The sequence below is a fragment of the Cyprinus carpio genome, unplaced genomic scaffold (assembly GCF_018340385.1).
Source record: "Cyprinus carpio isolate SPL01 unplaced genomic scaffold, ASM1834038v1 S000006637, whole genome shotgun sequence".
Lineage (NCBI taxonomy): Eukaryota > Metazoa > Chordata > Actinopteri > Cypriniformes > Cyprinidae > Cyprinus > Cyprinus carpio.
Genome location: NW_024879266.1, coordinates 183,657 through 203,365, shown reverse-complemented (window position 1 = coordinate 203,365; position 19,709 = coordinate 183,657). Strand labels below are relative to the sequence as shown.

At 36.6% G+C, this 19,709-nt stretch overlaps 1 pseudogene; it reads right to left on the bottom strand.

The window, feature by feature from the left end:
* Window positions 1–5,963: 5,963 nt before the first annotated feature.
* LOC122134547 overlaps window positions 5,964–19,709 on the bottom strand; it is a 54,825-nt pseudogene continuing 41,079 nt past the window's right edge.

The window sequence follows — 19,709 nt, the reverse complement described above, 5'->3', positions numbered from 1 at the left end:
AAATACCAGAATATATAAAATATAAATAAAAAATAAAAACCTAAATGAAAAATGAAAATGGTTCCAGTTCGTTATAGGACAGATTATGTAAGGGATGATGTACAGTCACCATCAGAAAATAAATCCAGACAGGGTGATTAAGGGCCTTATGACCAGCTGAATGGATATTATGCTGCTAATTACATCCTACTAAACAAACAATTTCAACTCAAAATCAGTATTTCACACCCATATACAGTACTTGTTTGTATGACCAGAAAATATTGATTTGATCTTAACGTATTTTTGAGGTTATCTCATCCCTATAACACATTAAAAATAACACCCAAGTTCCAGAGTGCAGAGTCCTAAAAGAGACATAAAATTAGCACCGGTATGTTGCCATTGAAAACAATCAAATGTACAGTTTAGCGGTCATTACTCAAGAATATTTAACTGGCACTCAATGCTGCAATTAACCATCAAACCTGTGTATATTCCAAGTAGGATGGTTCACTCGTCCTGAGACAAGCACTTAGGACTGCACATACGTGTTGGATTTACCAACCTGAAATATATGCTTTTTTATGCTATGTGAGCACAGGAAACAATTATGATACACGAGTTCATGTCAGATTGATTTGTTGATATTAAATATATTATCTGAATGCGAGTTTGGCAAGCAGTTTTTTGAGATTTCAATATTTCCTTGTTCGAGTACAGAGGAGCTGGTCTGGCATGCCAGAAATAGTTGCCCAGAGGCTTGTAATAAGGAATAGATCATGAATAATGGATAATTGTCTTGATTTAAAATGAACTGATTTACTTTAATCAAGTTAAACATCTAAAAATTTACCATAACATGACTAATGCTGGTGTGGAAGTGTAATCTTTAAAAGAGGTTTAAGTGAAGGTGTCAAGATAATGGTACTGGATTGTTCCTTTAGTAAATGACAATTCATTATTTTCTCACATTCATGTTGTTTCAAACCCATTAGACCAGGAGTCTCTAACCCTGCTCCTGGAGAGCTACCATCCTGCAGACTTCAGCTCCAACCGCAATCAAACACATCTGAAGCAGCTAAATAAGCTACTTGAATTACAGGCAGGTGTGTTGGAGCAGGCTGGAAGTGAGGTCTGCAGGATGGTAGTTCTCCAGGAGCAGGGTTGGAGATCCCAGCATTAGACTGTCTGTTTGAATGAATGTTCATGCTGCACAGGAATGGAATGGGGACAGACACTATCAAACTTACAAAAAATAAACAACAACAACAACAAAAAACCCTCAAAGTACATTAATTATTTAAGTTATTAAGTAAATTAAAGAATATTAGACTATTATTATTTTAGTCTTTCTATTTAAAAAAGTCCATTTTATTCAATGTGTTACTTGCTTTTTCTTTGTGATTATTTGTGTAATTTTCTAGCAATTCCTGAGTAAAAATTTTCTGATTTTTTATTTTTTTTCCTCAGTGTAGTAAAAGCCATAACATAGCTTTGTGTGAGTGACAGTTTTGAGACAGTTAACAAGTAATGCTGTCAAACTTGGCGTGACATGTCTTCATGAATGTAGGTGTCTTAATATAGGTGAACATGAATGATGCAGTGCTAATGACTTCAGTGTGTTTCTCACTCAAAGCTATCATACAGTTTCAGAAGACCTGGAAATACAGCACACAAGCCATATGGCCTACTTAAATCATCTTTTTTTGTTGTTGTTTTTTTTGGTTATTTTAGTGACGGCGTCCTCATTCAATGTATGGAGCAGCATGAACATCCAGCCAAACATCTGCCTTTGGGTTCCATAGATAAAAGAAAGGCATACAGATTTGATGTGGCATTAAAAGGATAGTTCACTCAAAAAATAAAAAAATAAAAAATTTGGTGCAACTAACACACCCGCTAGTTGCTCAGTCATCAGAGTCCTAAATAAGACAACTACGTAACTTTACCAGAACCTCTTTTTAATAACAACTCTCCCACTCATGCACACAGCTCTATTGCAATTATTTATGAGTTACTCTGCTTTTGTTTTCTAAATGTATTGAATACGCACCAGTAGCACCATGTCTACACAATTACAGTTGCTGCTGTAAGTGTTGGATTATTGATGTCCTGCTCTAAGCCTAATGAAAACAACCGTATTGAATGAAGTGTGTACAACATTTCTAATCCGCGTTTCTCCTCCTCTGCTGTTCCGCTTCACTCTTTTATCAGAAGCATCATATCAATCACATCCTCTCTCATTGCCCGAGGCCCTTCTCTTTTTCCGTATCCTGTCTGACATGATCGTGCCTTCGTCTTTTTCTGACATGCACACAGACAGTTTTGTTTTCTAGTATTTTGATAAATTAAATGTTTTTCTCTCTGTTTTTGTTCAGTCTCCCTGCCATTAAATTTGAATGTGTCTCTATCAGCGGCGAGATGGATATGAGGAGCGTGTTGCGCAGGGGTATGGTGAATGGAGGTGGAGTCTGTGATCTGTGAAGGGCACTTCAAGCTGAGCTGACTAGGGGAGGAATAATCTGCGGCACAGAGAGGGAGAATAACTGATGGATCTCTGGCTGTAATTAACACATCTTTAATAATCACGTCTTCTCATTTTCTAGCATCATCAGCAGGGGGGAGCGTTTCATTTCAGCATGACTTATAACATAAAATCCTGTTCTTCATTTATAAACTGCCCTTTTTTTCGCAGGCATGACATGTGCATCTGTCTGCCTCTCACTAGGTGCAGGCCGAATATGTTCATCAGTCACATGTAAAGGGTCAAGGTCTGGCTGGTTAGAATGGTTCAGTTAGTCCCTGCTGGCAGAGGCTGTAACTACGCCATCTGGCAGCATAAAACATTTTAATCCACTGATGGTACATGATGTATTTTGATAAAATATGTAATCAACTGTTTGTGAGGTTTAGGACCTCCTGTAAAGTTTGTAAAAGTTTTAAGCCCTATTTTATACCCTGTTCATAAAAGGTGGCAAACATTTTCATCATACAAATTATATATAAAAATTTATATTTAATTGTATTATTTAGAAACGTATAACTATAAGTTATATTTATGTTATAGTTCACCCAAAAATGAACATTCTGCCATTTACTCACCCCTGTGTACAGTAGTTCCAAACCTGAATGACTTGCTTCTGTGGAACATAGGAAGATACATGCTTAGTGTTGTCTTTAGTGTATTTTTTATTTATTTTTTTTAAACAATGAAAGTCAACAAGTCAGTGGTCACCAAACTGTCTGATTACCAACATTCTTTACAATTTCTTATTTATTTAGCAAGAAAAAAAGCAAGCCTAATAGGTAATTAATGGGTATTAATGAGAATTTTAGTGGATATAAAGCAAGTTCTCCTGAAGTTCCTACAGTAACTTATTTTAAACAGTCTACAGTAGCTATTATTTTATCATTTAAACCAAACAAACTTATTTTAGTAAGATGTGGAATATAAATTCATATACTTTTAAATGTGGTGCAAGTATTCAAATATATAATCAGTGATCACCAGTTTAAATGTGCAATCATGCTTGTAAAAAAAGTACACTTTAGCATACTTAAAAGAGTACTCATTACAGTATAATGTACTTTATATTAAATTAAATGAATAATGATAATGTATTATACCTTAAATTTAAAAAAAAATGCAGAATGTTGAACATAGTATATTTCTCACTTAAGTGCATTATATGGAATTGCATAATTATACTGTCTTTGAAATATGGTTACTTTCAAAACTGAAATGGGGCTTGAAACTGACCATTACACATTTTTGTACCTTTTTTTAACAATATATCAGTAATGAAAAAAAAAGAAGATAATTAACCTTTACTTTTTTTGTCAAATTAAGGAGGTCAAACTTAAGTACAGTACATACTATTTTGTAGCAGCACTGACTTTTTTATATTTTCTAGCAGTGCACAAACTTAAATAAAGGAATTCCTAGGTTAAAGGCTCTATTTAAGCATTATCACACCAGAAAGAGTTTTGTTGTTCCTTAAATAGCTTACTGTGGGCACGAGACACATGTAATCAAAGCTGTGGTGACATTCAGACTAACATGCTATTATGAGTGCCACACTGCTCTTGGAATGGAAATGGAATAAATGCAGAATGCACAGTAGCCTACAGTAGCCGCAAGACACAGTATGTACGTTACAGTATGTCGAACGGATCCGACAGTGTATGTATGTTTCCTAGCCATCTTCTGAATCAAAAGCACATCAGTCATTTTTAAGATAAGAATACATTCTTTGCGCTCAGATTCTGATTTCTGCAGTATAACTCAATTTAAGAATTTTCACATCCAAGCAATCAGGCCTGCTTTTACAGAGGTGTCAGAGGTAAGCATCTTCAGCTGAAGCTGTAGGCTAATAGTAATATATTGGTGAAACAGAATTGACAAACGAGCAGCGTTTGTGCTCCGGAGAGCATCAAAAGTTTCAATTTCCAACGTTTTGACTTAAGTAATGTAACCATTCACTGCTTGTTGATTTCATGAATACAATAGCCAACCAGAGGCATTAAAGTTAAAGTCCACACCCCACTCACCGCTCAAATTGCATTTTGTGTTACATGAATGAATTAATTATGTCTGAAGACGGATTGGAGATGCTTTTACTTTGCGTTATAAGATTTTCACATGCAATATTTTTCAATGGTTTTCAGATAGTGCTGGGGACATGTACCCGCAAATTACGCCTGTGCCGGATTGACATATTTCATACTGGGAAAAAAAATTGCTGTTTTATATAAGTAACATATAAGTATCTTACAACTCTGACAGCAATTAAATGACGTCTAGGCTATAATGTGACTGGTTATCAAGGCATACATGAAGTTGACTGTTACACTTTCTCCAGCAGTAAAGAAGCACGGAGGTTGGCATCTCCCCATAATGAGAACATCTCTGATATAAATATGCCAGAATAAGTAACAGGGTTGCAGATTTAGTCAGAATTACACTGTCACTCTGTATAGGGGCTAGCTAGTTTGCTGCCAACCGCTGGATTATAGTTATTTTATTAATATGGTAATCATCTTTTCCATAAATTAAAGCATAAGAACCGATTTAGGATTAATTAGAGAATCCTGATTCTGTCCTATATACTACACACAATATTGAAACCTGATTTATTTGCATTTCATATTACGTCACAAATAAATAAGAAACTTGTGTACATTAAATTTAATCTTCAAAGCTAAAAGCTGAATAAATAGGCTATGGGTAGTTAGAATTAGAAGGTATAGTTAAAATAAGACATTTGCCAATTTGAATGCAGTATGAAGCGATATTTGCAAATATCAAATTAGGGCTTATGTTTGACAAATCCAAACCTTTTTTAATGAGACAGCCTATCAGCCTCTCTTACAAGAGTCATTTGGGAACACCGACCTTAGACAGGATAACAGACTCACATAAACCATCCATAATTCATACACTGTGCTTACACCTTACGCTCTTCTGCTTTTTTAAATAGAGCGCAGCACTGTAAAAAAATGTGGAGGTGGTAGAATTATGTAGGCTGTGTCAACAGTCTGACTCAGAGAGAGAGGAAGAAAAAGAGCTGTGAGTTCAAACAGTTCGCTGACGGTCACACTCCTAGGAAACCACTCGTCAGTCTAGATATGCTTGGCTGAAGAGCGACGATGTTCTGATTTCATGCTCATCTGATGAAATCAGACAAATGCAATTGAATGTGTGAGATCACAAGGTTTGTATATGAACTAGGAATATGTGAGAGCTGTAATAAATGGGAGACTCGTATTGAAACTGCTCTCAGACACAAACACTAGAGGTCAAATGTATTTTATTGAACAACAACAAAAATAAGAAACCATTTCATTTTAAATGCAAAAAAAAAAGCATGAAAAAAATTCACAATGTTTGTTTTCACTGCACAAACTCAAGATGCATTTTTAAAAATGTTGCATTTTATGACAACAGACTCTTTGAGGAAAACAAAATTATTTAACTTATTTAAAAAACTTTAAATCAGCATTTGAATGTGCCATGCTAAAATGAATGATGCCCTTTCCTCAGACTATGTGTCTTTTAATATTTCACCGTTTTTGATCATATTCAAACTGCTCATGTTGAGCAACTCTGGCATTGAAGGCACAAGGTGTAACTGCTGAAAAAGTGCAAAACAAACCACAGGAACTACCTGTGTATGAAAACACATAAAAAGAACCAGCACAGAAGCATAACGGGAGTGTTGTTACTGTTTTGTTAAGCTTGTGGTCAAAGCAAAGACAGCAGACTTAATTTATTAGTTGGCAAATACAGCAGCAAAAAGGGTTGTCGTCGCACAATTTGCATGAAAATTACATCAAGCGAGACGCCCTTCTACAGCATGATGACATTATGAAGCTGAGGTATATATTTTTATAGGATGTATCATTAGCCTGCATGTAAAATTCATGATTCTGTACACTCAATTATAAACATGCTATTTTTCACTAGAGATTAGTGTTAATGTAATTTCACTACATTCACTACCTCATTCAGATGAAAATATGAGCTTGATGTTTATAGTTCATCTACAATCCTTAAACAAATCTAGAAAGGTCATGAATCATTACAAACAAGACGCAGGTGTTTCCAAAGGAAACACTATTTATATTCAGATATTCCTGCTGTAAAGACGTCAGCTGAGCTGTGTGTGTGCTTCATGATATCAGCACTTCTTGTGCAAATTCATCATTTCTCAGGAGATACACTCTTAAATTAACCACTATAAAGAGCAATGGACTGCTTGGCCTTACCACTTCAAAATCAAAATCATTAAAAACAAGCTAGCAGAAATCTAATGCCTTATAAAATATCTAAAAGTGAGAAACACTTGTAATGCCACAGGTTTAGTACCAAAGTTACACATTTAATCAAACTGTTAAATGTAATAATAAAAAAAAAAAAAAAAAAAAAAAAATCTTGTTCAAGTGTTTTGCACTGAGGTTTTTATCAACTACTTCACTGATGTTTAGAAAATACTGTATGGGCAATTTATTGACTACCATCTGAAATGAGCAGCCAACCATATTTGCCCTTTTAGACATCAGCCAATTAGCATCAACAGCATAAAAAAATAGAGCCAATTAGTATCTATTTCAAATTTAAAATAAAGTGACCAAAGAAGCACAATATAGTGCAAACGGTGCCTGAACTAAAGGAGAAGGGGAAAAAAAGTTTAAAAAGTCTTGTTAAAATTGTTTAAAATGTACCATAAAAACATGCCCAAAGACACAATTTTAAATAAATCTGAACAGGAGTATTGTCTTACCCTGTTGAGCATAAACTACAAAAATAAAAGGTTTAATAAATATTCAATTTAAACCAATCAGTTGTACAACCCATAGTAAACCATTTAAAAACCTTCAATTTATGAGCAAGTAAATTTATAAATCTTGACATAGTCAAAACAACAAAAATCCCAATTTTTGAACAAGTTTTGCCCAAAGTATAAACTATAATAAACAAGCATTATATAATCCAGTTCACTGATGGAGTGGACAAACCTCATTTCCAACCATTTCACATGATTTTTTTTTTTTTTTAGCTTATTATTTTTTTTTTTTCTATTGTAAATTGTCTTGTTTGTTTAAAATGGCAAGAGAATGGCCAGTTCCAGTAAACAGGGTTTCAATTATTTTAAAACCTCATTTTTGAAATACTACGAGGTTTAATATTTGGCAAATAAATGAAGGTGAACGTACGGCTGTGTAAGGCTGGTGAGGATGATGGGGGTCATGAGTTGGTCAGAGACGCCCTGTGGCTCACTGCTCTGGGCTTCTGCTTGTCATACTTCACAGACACAATGAGGAAGACGAGGAGTGTGACTCCCTGAATGGCGGCCAAGAGGAAGAAGTAGTAATTCAGTGTGCACTCGTTGATGTTACCTACAGAGAGAGGAAAAAAAAGTGAGAAAGAAAAAAAGTGAATTTCACGAAACCCCAATTTCAGTAGTGGATAACAACCTCACACATGATTTGGATCACAAAGATCACGCAACCTCAGTATACTGGTTGAAACAGATTTGAGTATCATTTCTTCAGGAGCAGGTCTCACATTTTTTGCATTTGATTTAAAAATAACAAACCAAACAACAAAAACAAGCCAAGGTGAAATTTTACATATATTTTTTCCTATAATTATGATGTGCAATGTGTAAACAAATATATCCTTTACTTTGGACCTTCTGTTCATTTTAATCAGTTATTATTCCAGTTACTACACTTTTCCTGGGAAAAAAAGCATGGTAATACATATTATTTTTCTTTAACTTATACTTCTTAACATCCTTCCTTTGATCAGTGGAGAGATTCTGCTTAATTCTTAAGGCGTGTGTACAGGTAGACGAAGAGAAACTGAACATCTGTGTGTACATGCTGCATTCATATGTCAAAAGAAAGCAAAAAGCATATGTTTGAGCTTGTTTGATCCCCGAAGGCAACAGAGCGAACAGGCAATCTGCTGCCTTCATACTACCCTACAGCGGCAAGGAGCTTTAACTGATAGCATGTCTGTCCGCACTGCTTGTAAGCATCCATTGCAACCTGCAAGTCCATCTGACTCCGGTTTATTCAAGTGAAACCTAAACAAGCATTCCGTCTCCATCCAATCTCTCCTTCATTTCCCATCTCTATATAATGCTTGCCAGGAGATAGAGGGTTTACATCAATACTTACAGAGGAATCATAAACAAAAAGCTGCATCTTCACAGGATGAAGGAAGAGCCTATAATTCACCATCTTGGGAGCTTAAGTGAAGCACACTCGCTCTGATTCTGCTGGCATTACAGACTCTGAGCCCTCGGGCTGAACTAACTCTCCTGTTGTTTAAGCCTCTGACTGCTCAGGGCCATTATAGTCCTGCATGATGACTGTATGTAGTATTAAATTCAACCCTCTACTTACATTAAATTCAGTACACAAACACACAGAATTGGCTCAGAAATGTGTCCTGTATTATGAACCTTAAGTCTGAGCCTCTCTAACGCTCTCTCTCTACGGGCCGAGGAAAAAGCTGCTTAACACTTCTGATCTGTTTAGAAGAGGTGGTCAAACCTCCAGGGTTGAGGACCATCAAAGAGAAACTCTTAATAAGTAGTTCAGGGAAGGGACTGTCGACTCTCGTGAGTGTTTCAGACCGGCTAAAGGAGGGCCCTGTAGTGCTTCTTAGCATTACCTATCACAACGTCTACAAACGTGTATCTGCATGAATGCATTAGCATTTAAATAGATGTATTCACAAGTCCACATCTTGCTGAAATAGGGTCACTGATTAGAACAAGGTATTACACTTTAGAGAGGATTCTACTTCAGTTTGAAGATGTCATTAGATGAAGAAAAAGATATAGCAACTTTTTGCAGCAACTCATTGGAGGAAAGAAAGATGAAAAAGATCTGCTGACCCACAGCTGAACCTTTGAGGAACATCATGAGCAATTCTATGCAATATAATTATCCACAGCCTAAAAGAACACATCTCAAGCCGTTCTTATCTCCTGCCAGATGAGACAGTTGAAGATATGAAAGCACTGATTCATTACAGTATGGAGATGCAATGCATTCCTGTCAACATTTAATTAAACATTATGTATAGGACGAGGGCTGAAAGATTTCAGATGCTCACGGAAATCTCATCCTTGAAATCAAAGCAAATTTTTGAGTACTGTGGAACTGAAAAGTAGGGGTGTCATATTCTGCTTCTGGAAGGCCACTTTCCTGCAGAGTTAAGCTCCAACCCTGATCAAACTTCACATGCATGCCACAACGATCTTGAGTTCTATGAAGGAGCTATGGAAGAATGTTAGCAGGAGTGACAAAAATGGAGGGAGAGAAAGGGCTAAGCTTGGGACGTTTTATGGTTTGCGCACTTGTTTTGTTTTAGTTTTCATTTGGAAATTAAAGTTTACATTCTCTTACCACACATAAACCTGATTTTCATTTATATTTTTTTAAGAAACTGAAAAAACGCACAAATGTTAGGGCATTTCAAAACTTCTTCAGGACCCAAAACCCCCCTCAGACCCCAGAGGGTTAAGTTGAGCTGGTTTCCACCTCCGTCTTCTCGTATCTACAAACCATGTTACAGGAGCATGGTCTGGCACCTTTGCCACAGAGTGTCCTTCCAGCTTTTCAAAGATTTTGAATATGAATGAATAGGGACCAAGTTTTGTTTGAAAGCATCAGTTAGCACAGAGCCATGGCCTTGCAGTTACTGCTAATGTTGAGTCACAGATTTGAATCCAAGCAGACCCTATCCCATTCCTGTCTCAATCCCCAATCATTTCCTTTCTCTTCTTCACTGTCTCCATCCAATAAAAGTGGCAAACCGTGTTATGGCTACAGGAACCTCCTGATCAGTTTCTCTGCTGCTATAATATACTCTGTAACAGCAGTCGCTCCCCAATGACAACAAGTGTTACAAGCAGGTGGACAGTTTGACTGAGAGAGCAATAGAGCTCGGGATCTTGCTGCCCTCTAGCAAGGAGAAACAAATGCCCTTGTCTGCGAAAAGTGCTGCATTTAAAATACCCACATGCCAGAGTACAACTAACAGCAAACCAACAATCAATACCCTCAAACGGTCCCCATTCATGCCACAGGCTACTGCAACTCATGGAAATAAGAAGAGTAGAAATAAAATATGGTGTGCTATTGTTTAGAGTTTGTTTTCCCCATCCATGGTGTTGTGCGTTGGCGTGTGACGTGGCTTTTTCTCCTATGCTTCTGGGAGATGACATGATTTAACAGCAGCACTTGGCAGGATGTGGAGGTGCTGGTCGCCTCCCAGAAAGGCAAGGCCATAAAGAATACTCAGTCAAAGGACAGAGTGGGGGAGATATATCACGACGACACGCTCTGGAAAGATTGGTTACGCTTCCCTCAGGAAAGTGGCAGCTGTCGCAGATTTGGCTGCGTTTTGGGCAGTAATGGAAAAATAAACATTACTGGAGCGCCCAACATGCATGTTACTGTTGCGAATCTCAAGCAGGAAAAGCAGTAAGCACTAAAAGGCTCAGAGAAATCAGTATGATACAAAAAGTATATCTTTCACTAAGAAAAAAAAAAAAAAAAAAGAGTTAAACAATGATCAAACTCATCCTGTCAGTTTTTCATAAAATTCATTCTCACACATCCTGCTCTATGAGAAAAAGTCAGGGAAATCCAAAATAAAATCTGTATAATTCACTCTATATTCAATCAATCAAATCAATATTTTTTTGGATACATTATTACATTAACCCCATACATGTAATCCTTTAAAGTTAATGACTTATTTAATAACAATAGTTTGAGAGGAGGTAACTTTTGACTGGTATTCATGAATTTTCCATCCACCATACTGTAGCCCCCCATAGGGAGTTGTATCATTCACTCTCCATCGTTAGAGTCCACATGCTCTCATTTCACGTTACATTGCACATTCAGGTCTAATATGGCAGCTACACAAAAAGAAACAGCAGACACCTGGCAGTCTCACTCTACAAGGGTCGGCAACTGTATTCGTCTTGCTGCAGGCCCTCTGCAGTCCATCATTTAATGATTTTATTAACCTTTTCTTGGCATGTAGTCCCGCATTACATGCATGATGCTTTTTGTGTTCATTTAACAAATATCTGTATTTATCTTGTGTGCTTCAAAAGGGTATACCTGTCATATGTGAGGGCTTATCTGGGCTAATTAGAAAAGCAGGAGAATTAAAGATTGAAGAATAAAGGGGGATGTACGGGAATGAAACTGGCTAACACTACGAGAATGTGGCAGCTCCATTAAGCAACTTGCATTCAAAGCAAAAAAATATTTGAAAATCATAAATAAATCATTTGAAAATCAAAAATAAATGACTTTTACGTCATTCAGAGTGCAGCGTAAGTGGCCAGGTGCTAAAGAATTATATTGCCATGATTTGCTTGTTGAGATTCCCTGATAGCAGGAGATTTCTTTGTATCCACCATTAGCATCATATTCACACATTTTTCATGACACCCAGAATGAATCAAAAGCAAAAAAAATAAAAAAATAAAAAAAAATATATATATATCCTCTCTTTAAAACTAGCTTAAAGCTTAAGTTTAGATTATATGCTGTTAAATGTTTGGTGATAAACTTAGCTTACTTGTGCATAAACAACTTCAATTCACCCCTTCTGGTTTATGTATTTTTATCTTTTTGTTCGCTTGTTCTTGGATACACATTCTGTACTTTTTCAGAAGATAACAGTGCAAACATGGATTTCTGGAATAACTCAATCAATGACAGGGAAGTGTTATGTCATAAATAACAAAAAAAAAAATCTTGTCACTGGTGGAAACAGAGCTAAGAAATAAGGTAAAATAATGTGGTCTGATGGCCTCAACATAAGCTAATAACATGATTGCCAACATCATAGTTTCCAGGTCTGTCTTTTAACAGTTCCCCTATGGAGAAAAAATGAATGGGTTCTTTTTACTTCTGGAACTGGACTTTTTGCACTCTGTAAGGTTTAACAAAGATAGCTCTGCCCCAAAGTCATACCATTTGTTGAGCTGTTATTAGGTATGGGTTGGTCGGGCAAAAAGTGCAATGTTTCGATAGAGTGGCATATATATTGACACCTTTTCACAGAAATGAACCTAACTCAAAATTACACACATCAGCATTAATCTATAGTTTAACCATCCATTTCATTCAAACCCATCGCTCAATCTGTGTTTTTTTATTTTAAACAATGAAAGCGCTCTTCCACAAAAAACACTATTACTTTCTATTGTCCAGCAGAGATTGGCCAGCACACACAGACAGACACGCACCGCACTTGACCTGAGAGTTAGTTCAGGGAGTGTCTGCCTTGATTCCTCACTCGTGCTGAATAATACATACTGCACAAGTAAAACAATGTGCTCAGCAGGGAACCCATAAGCTTTGAGGAGGAAGTGTGTCGTGCTGATCAATACAACTCTCCAAACACATTGCTATACAGCAGGACTGAGGGGACAGATCATTGGTTTAATTAACGCTCAGGCAAGGGGCAGAGAGACAGGAGGCAAAGAAAAGAAAGAGGTCACTAGAAATTGTGATTTTAAACTTTCTAGTTTTTAGCAACTTTAAGTGATTTTAACTCTTATAGTATTTAAAAAGGACCGATCACCCAAAAAATGAACACTGCCATCATTTACTCTACCTCATGTTATTCTCAACTTTATACTGCCCTATATGCGTTCTTCGACGTATTAACTTTCATGCATAAACTATCTGCAAAGTTGTGCGCCGACAGTGCCCAATCAATAACTGTTATTATCTGTCAAAAAAACGAGTCATCAGGTAATTTCAATCTGGTATTCTGTTACGGCTCCTACGTCACGAAGTAACACATTTGCATAATGTCCGCCCACGTTTTAGGTCACCAACTTGCCTGCCCACAAACACAGTAAAGTTTCTATGTGGTAAACATCATTTCGAGAAGATGCTGTTTCCTACACTGTGAGAGAAAATTTGCTTGATCACATGCTCATTAATTAACCACAAAACTGTCAACACTTTGAACTTACCACTGAGAAATGTCCTGCTCCTAGTAGTGCTTGTGAATCAGTCTCTTGCTCCAATCAACACTTTAAAAACCGTTTCACTCATCAGAACCCAGCTCGAGTTGGTAAGCGCACAATCCATACTATCTTTTCTATGTATTGACAAATCTCCAGGGCTGTCATTCTGTCAAGGCAATTAGCGTTTCGTTTCTGACACGCGCTGTACACGGTAGACCAATCAGAGCTGTAGAGAGATCTTCTCTACGGCTCTGGACCAATCACCAAAGGACTGCGCCATCGCGACCAATCACAGCTGTGAGGGCTCATCTCCCGGAAAGGAGTGGTTGGTTTAGAGAGATTGATTCTTTGAACTGCTTCGCACGAGTTATTTATGATACATTTAGATATGAGGTAAATTAAATCTATTTCCTGAGAAAACTCACGTTTTTTTGACCTTGCATGTATGTAAACCTTTTTAGGAAGACTCATAAAACATATTAGTGCACTTTAAAAAATGGCATAATAGGGGAACTTTAAGGAAAACAAAAAGGAGGATGTAAAGCAGAATGTTCATGCTGCATTTTTTCCATCAAATGTTAATGAAACCGAGACCCCAAGTATGAGTAAATTATGGTAAGTTTTTTAGGTAACACTTATCCCTTAAATGCATACCACATCCTCTGTGGTGTGGACAGAAACACTCTTGTAAGGAGGAAATACAACACAGATTATAACTCCTATATTAGTGCAAACAGCAAACATATTCACAAGTCTATAAAGTTCGCCATTTTTTGCACAGTGATGGAAGTGCTATAGCTTTGTTGTGGTTTGTCTTAATTTATTTCTCAATGCTTTTGCTGGCCACACATTCCTCATTAGAGACACAACAGGCTGCCAAACACTTGCAGAGTTTCCAATTATGTCCACAAAAGACAAAACAAGAGCTGCCCATAAAAGACATTAACTGGCCTAATAAATGTTTGGCAGACTAAGAGAGAAATGTGGAGATTGAAAAAGGGCAGCTTGATTGATTTAAGCGGAATCATAGAAAGAGAGACAGGAGAAGAAAAAGATAACAAGATACTTAAAATTTACTATACATTTTTAGTTTAAATTGATTGGCTTTTTTAATGCAAACCCTGTTGCAGGTCAAGCTATAATGCATCTATAATGCAATACTTTGAAAATATGTATATTTTGATTATTTTTTTTTTGATTTGATATCTCTTAATAATAAGAGTAATTTTGTCATTTGATTTTATTATTTTGCTGTGCTGGGCTGGGATGAAAAGTAATTTGTTGATATGTATATTATTCTTAATTTATGTTTTTTTTAAATATATTTTAAAATCTCATTTATCCCTGTGATGGCAAAGCTGAATTTTCAGCAGCCATTTTTTTTGATAGATATGTCTCTTTGACCAGATGAAGTTATGCAGGGAGAGGTCAGAGCAAACATCTTTGCTTTCGATACACAGAAATGTGCCCTAACAAATAAGCATGATGCTCACATCACAACAGCTCTTCCCTCTTGGCTCATGTCTGTGGTGCCAATCCAACAACAAATATTTCAGTGTTACTTGTCATGATGCCTCGACGGCTTTCCTACAGGAGATTACACGAGTCAGCACACAGAGTCCATGCCATTTGTCCAGGGTCTGCAAACGTAGAGATTGGTTCATATTTATGACTCTCTTGTCCTGGGGGGATTCTGTAAGCAACAGTGTCAAAACCATGAATTACATGGTACCTCCTACTGAAAACCAAAAACAAAACGGCTTTGTCGTCCAAACTGTAAACATAAATATTATATAAATTTGTTATATCAAATTAGATTTATATGTATTTAGAGAAGTATCTACATTAATAAATATGCACAAAAAAGTGTTATTTACTGTACATGATAATACTTTTTCAAAAAAGGTGATATACATGTATTTGTACATGCATCACAGTTTTCACAAAACTATTAAACAGCACAATTATAAAACCGTTTTATTAAAATATGAAACTGTTTTCCACAATGATTATATATACATTAGCAAATTTAGCATGATTTATGCAGGGATCATGTGACACTGAAGATTGTCACTGGCGTAATGGCTGCTGAAAATTCAGCTTTTCCTTCACCGGAATATAATTACATTTAGAAATATATTAAATTACAAACAGTTAATCTTAAAACGCTTTAATAATATTCACCATACTGTGTTTTCTACTATATTTTCAAACTATAAATGTAGACTTGGTGAGCAAACAGAGACTTCCTTTCAATGCACATAAAAAATAAATAAAATAATACTAGTACCATTATAATCCAAAACCTTTGAATGGTAGTTTGTATAGTCTTAAGGCCTTTCTAAATGACTTGAGGCCAGGTACAGAATAAAGCTGACACCAACATGTTTCACTATTATCTTCTTGTTCTCCCTCATATTCTTTGTCCCCTGCACTCCTTTGAAAGACACCTTTCTTTCCTTTTGTCATATTCAGTGAACACACTCTCTCCTTTCCTGAGACTCGTGGCCTCGATTAAAACATTGACATTTCTGTACAGTCGGCAGATACAGATTCTAGACCATCGCAGAGAGGGTCATGTCTGCTGGGCCTCGGGTTTTGCATGTTTTTAAGCTGACCTGAGATCAGACAGACTCACATGTCAAGTTTCACACTCGTGGGGAAAAAAGAAACATGAAGGAGCTCCCTGGGAGTCCAGAGAAGTGATTTAAAAGAATACATTTTACCAATACTGTGAGGCAAAGCCGTGCCTGGTGACACCTGCAGTCCAGCAGATAAAATAAAGGATGAGGGGAAAATGTCTCTGAAAATATTTATCAAAGCCTACATCATACTCTGGTGAAAAAGTAATAAAACTTCTGTGAAATAGAGCAAAAGGTTTGTTAGAAAAGTTTGTTGTAAAGGGCAAATCTACACACACATCTTGCACCAGCAGTAACTTTTCCACTCACACGGAGCAAAAATCACAGTCGACAGCACTTCTGTTGTCATTGTGTTCTTAAAGATCACCACTAGAGCCCTATCTGGACGAGATGATTTTCAGTTACAAGTCCTATCATCTGAACGGCGTGACTTTTGTATTGATTCGGACAGGACCTTGGTTTATTACACAGTTGTTTTTCTAGATGTGGGGGTTACAGAAGGTCATGTGCTGTGGTTACATACAACATGTATGACACATAGTATGTCTTTTAATCTTTTAACCGTTTATACAAGTTTGTAGATTAGTATTATAAAAAAAAAAAAAAAAAAAAAAATGTAATGTGTAAGAATATAGTTATTTTATATATTAATTGTTTAAATATTGATACAAAAAAAAACACATGAGGAGAAGCCCGTGATAAAAGAATATCAGAAATAACATGGACATTTCAATTCAGATGGGATTAGATTTCTCAGAGGACCATTAGGTTTGCAGAAAAAATTTGGATTTTTTTTTTACAGTGGTTTTGTGTAAAAAACAGACTTGGCAGATTCGGATGAGATTAATCGCATACATCTGTGAAACATACAAAATACCAAAATAAAATTTTGTCATCAATTACTCACCTTCAGGTTGATCCAAACCTGTATACATTTCTTTCTTCTGATGCCACAAAAGAAGACATTTTGATGAATGTTGTAACCAAACAGTTGCTTGTACCGATTTTTCATAGCCCCCACCCCCCACGCTCCCCATTCTTCAAACTACAGTTCTTCAAAAGCTTTTTTTTAGGGTGGTAATTTTTAACAGGTTAACAGTTAACCAACTGTTAGGAATTAAGGTTTAAAAGGTTTAAAAAGTCCTTTTCTTTATTTATTTGCAGGAATTCCATCAAAATATTTAAAAAAGTTTGCTGCAGGGGTAACATACACTGTTACAAATTGTTGTTTAGAGAAAAAAAAACATAGTCAGTCAGGTAAGAATTAGCAGTGTATAATTTCATTCAGAAATAGGTCTAATGCCGACGCGAACTGTTTACAAACATTATAATAAACACTGTAAACATAGCTAGGCTATTTTCACCACACTCCACAACAAATCCTTTCAATTAACAGTATTTTAAAAAAATAAAATAGGCCTTGAAGACAAGTTACAGCAATTTAAAACGATAAGCCCAAAACAATTCATTAGGCTAAACGAAACTTGAACCATTTTGGGTTCTTCTCAATTCGACACAAAATCAAATGGGTCCATATTTGCAATGTAATTTTGAATGCCAAATTATATTAGTAGGTAGCCACTTCACTGGGTTTTCAATATCCACTAAAAACAAAATGTGTTGGCATAACATCACACAGTACGTTAATAAACACTTTACGGCACCAGATTTCACTACATGTTTTTGAACTGAGGCATGTGTTATGTTTTTTCTCCATATGTTTTACTGACTTATTTGTATATATAGGGAATGAATGAACAGGCTGCACTGTCAAGGTAGCAAGCCTTAACTGTGTGTGCGCATGCGGCGCCAGGCAATCACTTGATTTTGTTCCTTCTTACCGTGGAAGCAACGATTCCTTTAGTCATAAAGATAAATCAAAATTCTAAACGGTTTGCCTTTATTTGTGTATATTCACAATAAAATCTAATCTTTGTGCATCAAAATAAGCCTAAAGAAAGAAAAATAGGATGCCACTTTCTGTCTGCTGGTTTCCTTCGTGCAGCACAAAAAAATGAAGCGAAACTCCGTTTTTTCATTCATTTTCGTTATTTATGATTAAATAAAAATTAAACTTATCCTTTATAATTATATTCAATTCTAATTTAAAAATAATTGTGTTGGTTAACCGGTTAATAATCGGTTTTTAAGTTCACTTGACCAGAGTAGGTTTCTAAAGGTAATTACATAAGACGCGCAGAAGAAGAACACCGCATTGGACAGAAATGCAGGGACATTCCGGACATGTTTTTTTAAAAAGTTTTTTTAACTTGACATTTTATACAAAGCAGTACTCATGGCATGAGAACACTCGAAAAAAACAAAAAGAAAACAGTACAAGTTGTGATGCATGAAAAAATGCATATCTGAGAGGGTTTTATCATTGCAAACTTTCTAACAGCTAGAACTGTGGCAGCATGGTATGTAAAGTAAACTAGACACTAAAAAATATCCAAAAAAAATAAACTATTTGATAAACACAAGTGGTAGAGTGTTCTGATCCATTTGCCTTTAGCATTCCAAAAGCAGCACAGGATTAACATGGATGTACGGCAAGTTGCGGGATTATCCACCTGCTAGCCTGTTGGGGACCGGGGAAGCTCTCTGGGTGATCAGCACGATAAGTGACCCCGTGACGTTGTGTGAGCGGTAGCCGATAGCCCCTGAGGGCTGACCTGCTCCAGTGTTACAAGATTATTGTCAAGTGCTGATTTTAACCAGTAAGAGAGTGAGTGTCAAACTCACCCTCAAATGCATCCTGAGAGGTAGGGTTTGGTCTGCTAAATGGTATACTGGGAGGACGCTCAAATTTGTGAAAAGAAAGTGCTAGAGAGTGTGTTACAGAGCTGAATGCTGGGTATCAGCCCTGCCGCTAGTGCTTATACCTGGGTGTCTGATCCCATAAAAGTTGGACGCTGTCTATGCCTGCCGCAGGCACGCCACAGGCTTGTATAGCGTCTGTGTGTACATTCACGTTGAAGTCTCTTCTCAGCGCCTACATATATCTCTCTCCTCACTTCGGTTCGGCGAGTCACAACACCACAGGAACACGGAGCGAGAGAACAGTAATGGAGTAACCAGCAGAGATAAAGAATATACATTATGTTGGCTGGCCAAAAAAAAAAAGAAACACACAACATCGAAACCCAGACCGATCCTTCCTGTTGTTCATACACAAAAGTCATCCTGGGCATCGAAATTCAGATATTCACGAGTGTCTGATGGTGCTGCCGTCCGTCACCATGGCCTTTCTGTATCGTTCACTTGGAGGCGAGACGGGCTGGGCGTGAATGCCTGAGAGAGCTAAGTATTAAGGAATTTGCAAGTTGAATCTGACTCACATCAATCTCCTAATCCTGGACACACTTCATTTTCTTTACCCTCACTTCTAGTCCTTTCTCTACCATCAATTATACTGTTAAGTGGCAAAAAGAGAGAAGAAAGAATATCAGTGTCATATACAAGTATTGCGGTTAGGACCTGTTTTGCTCAATGTGAACATTTGACAGGTGCGAGTCCAGCTGCATCATATTGACGATTCTGTTTCTTCTGACTC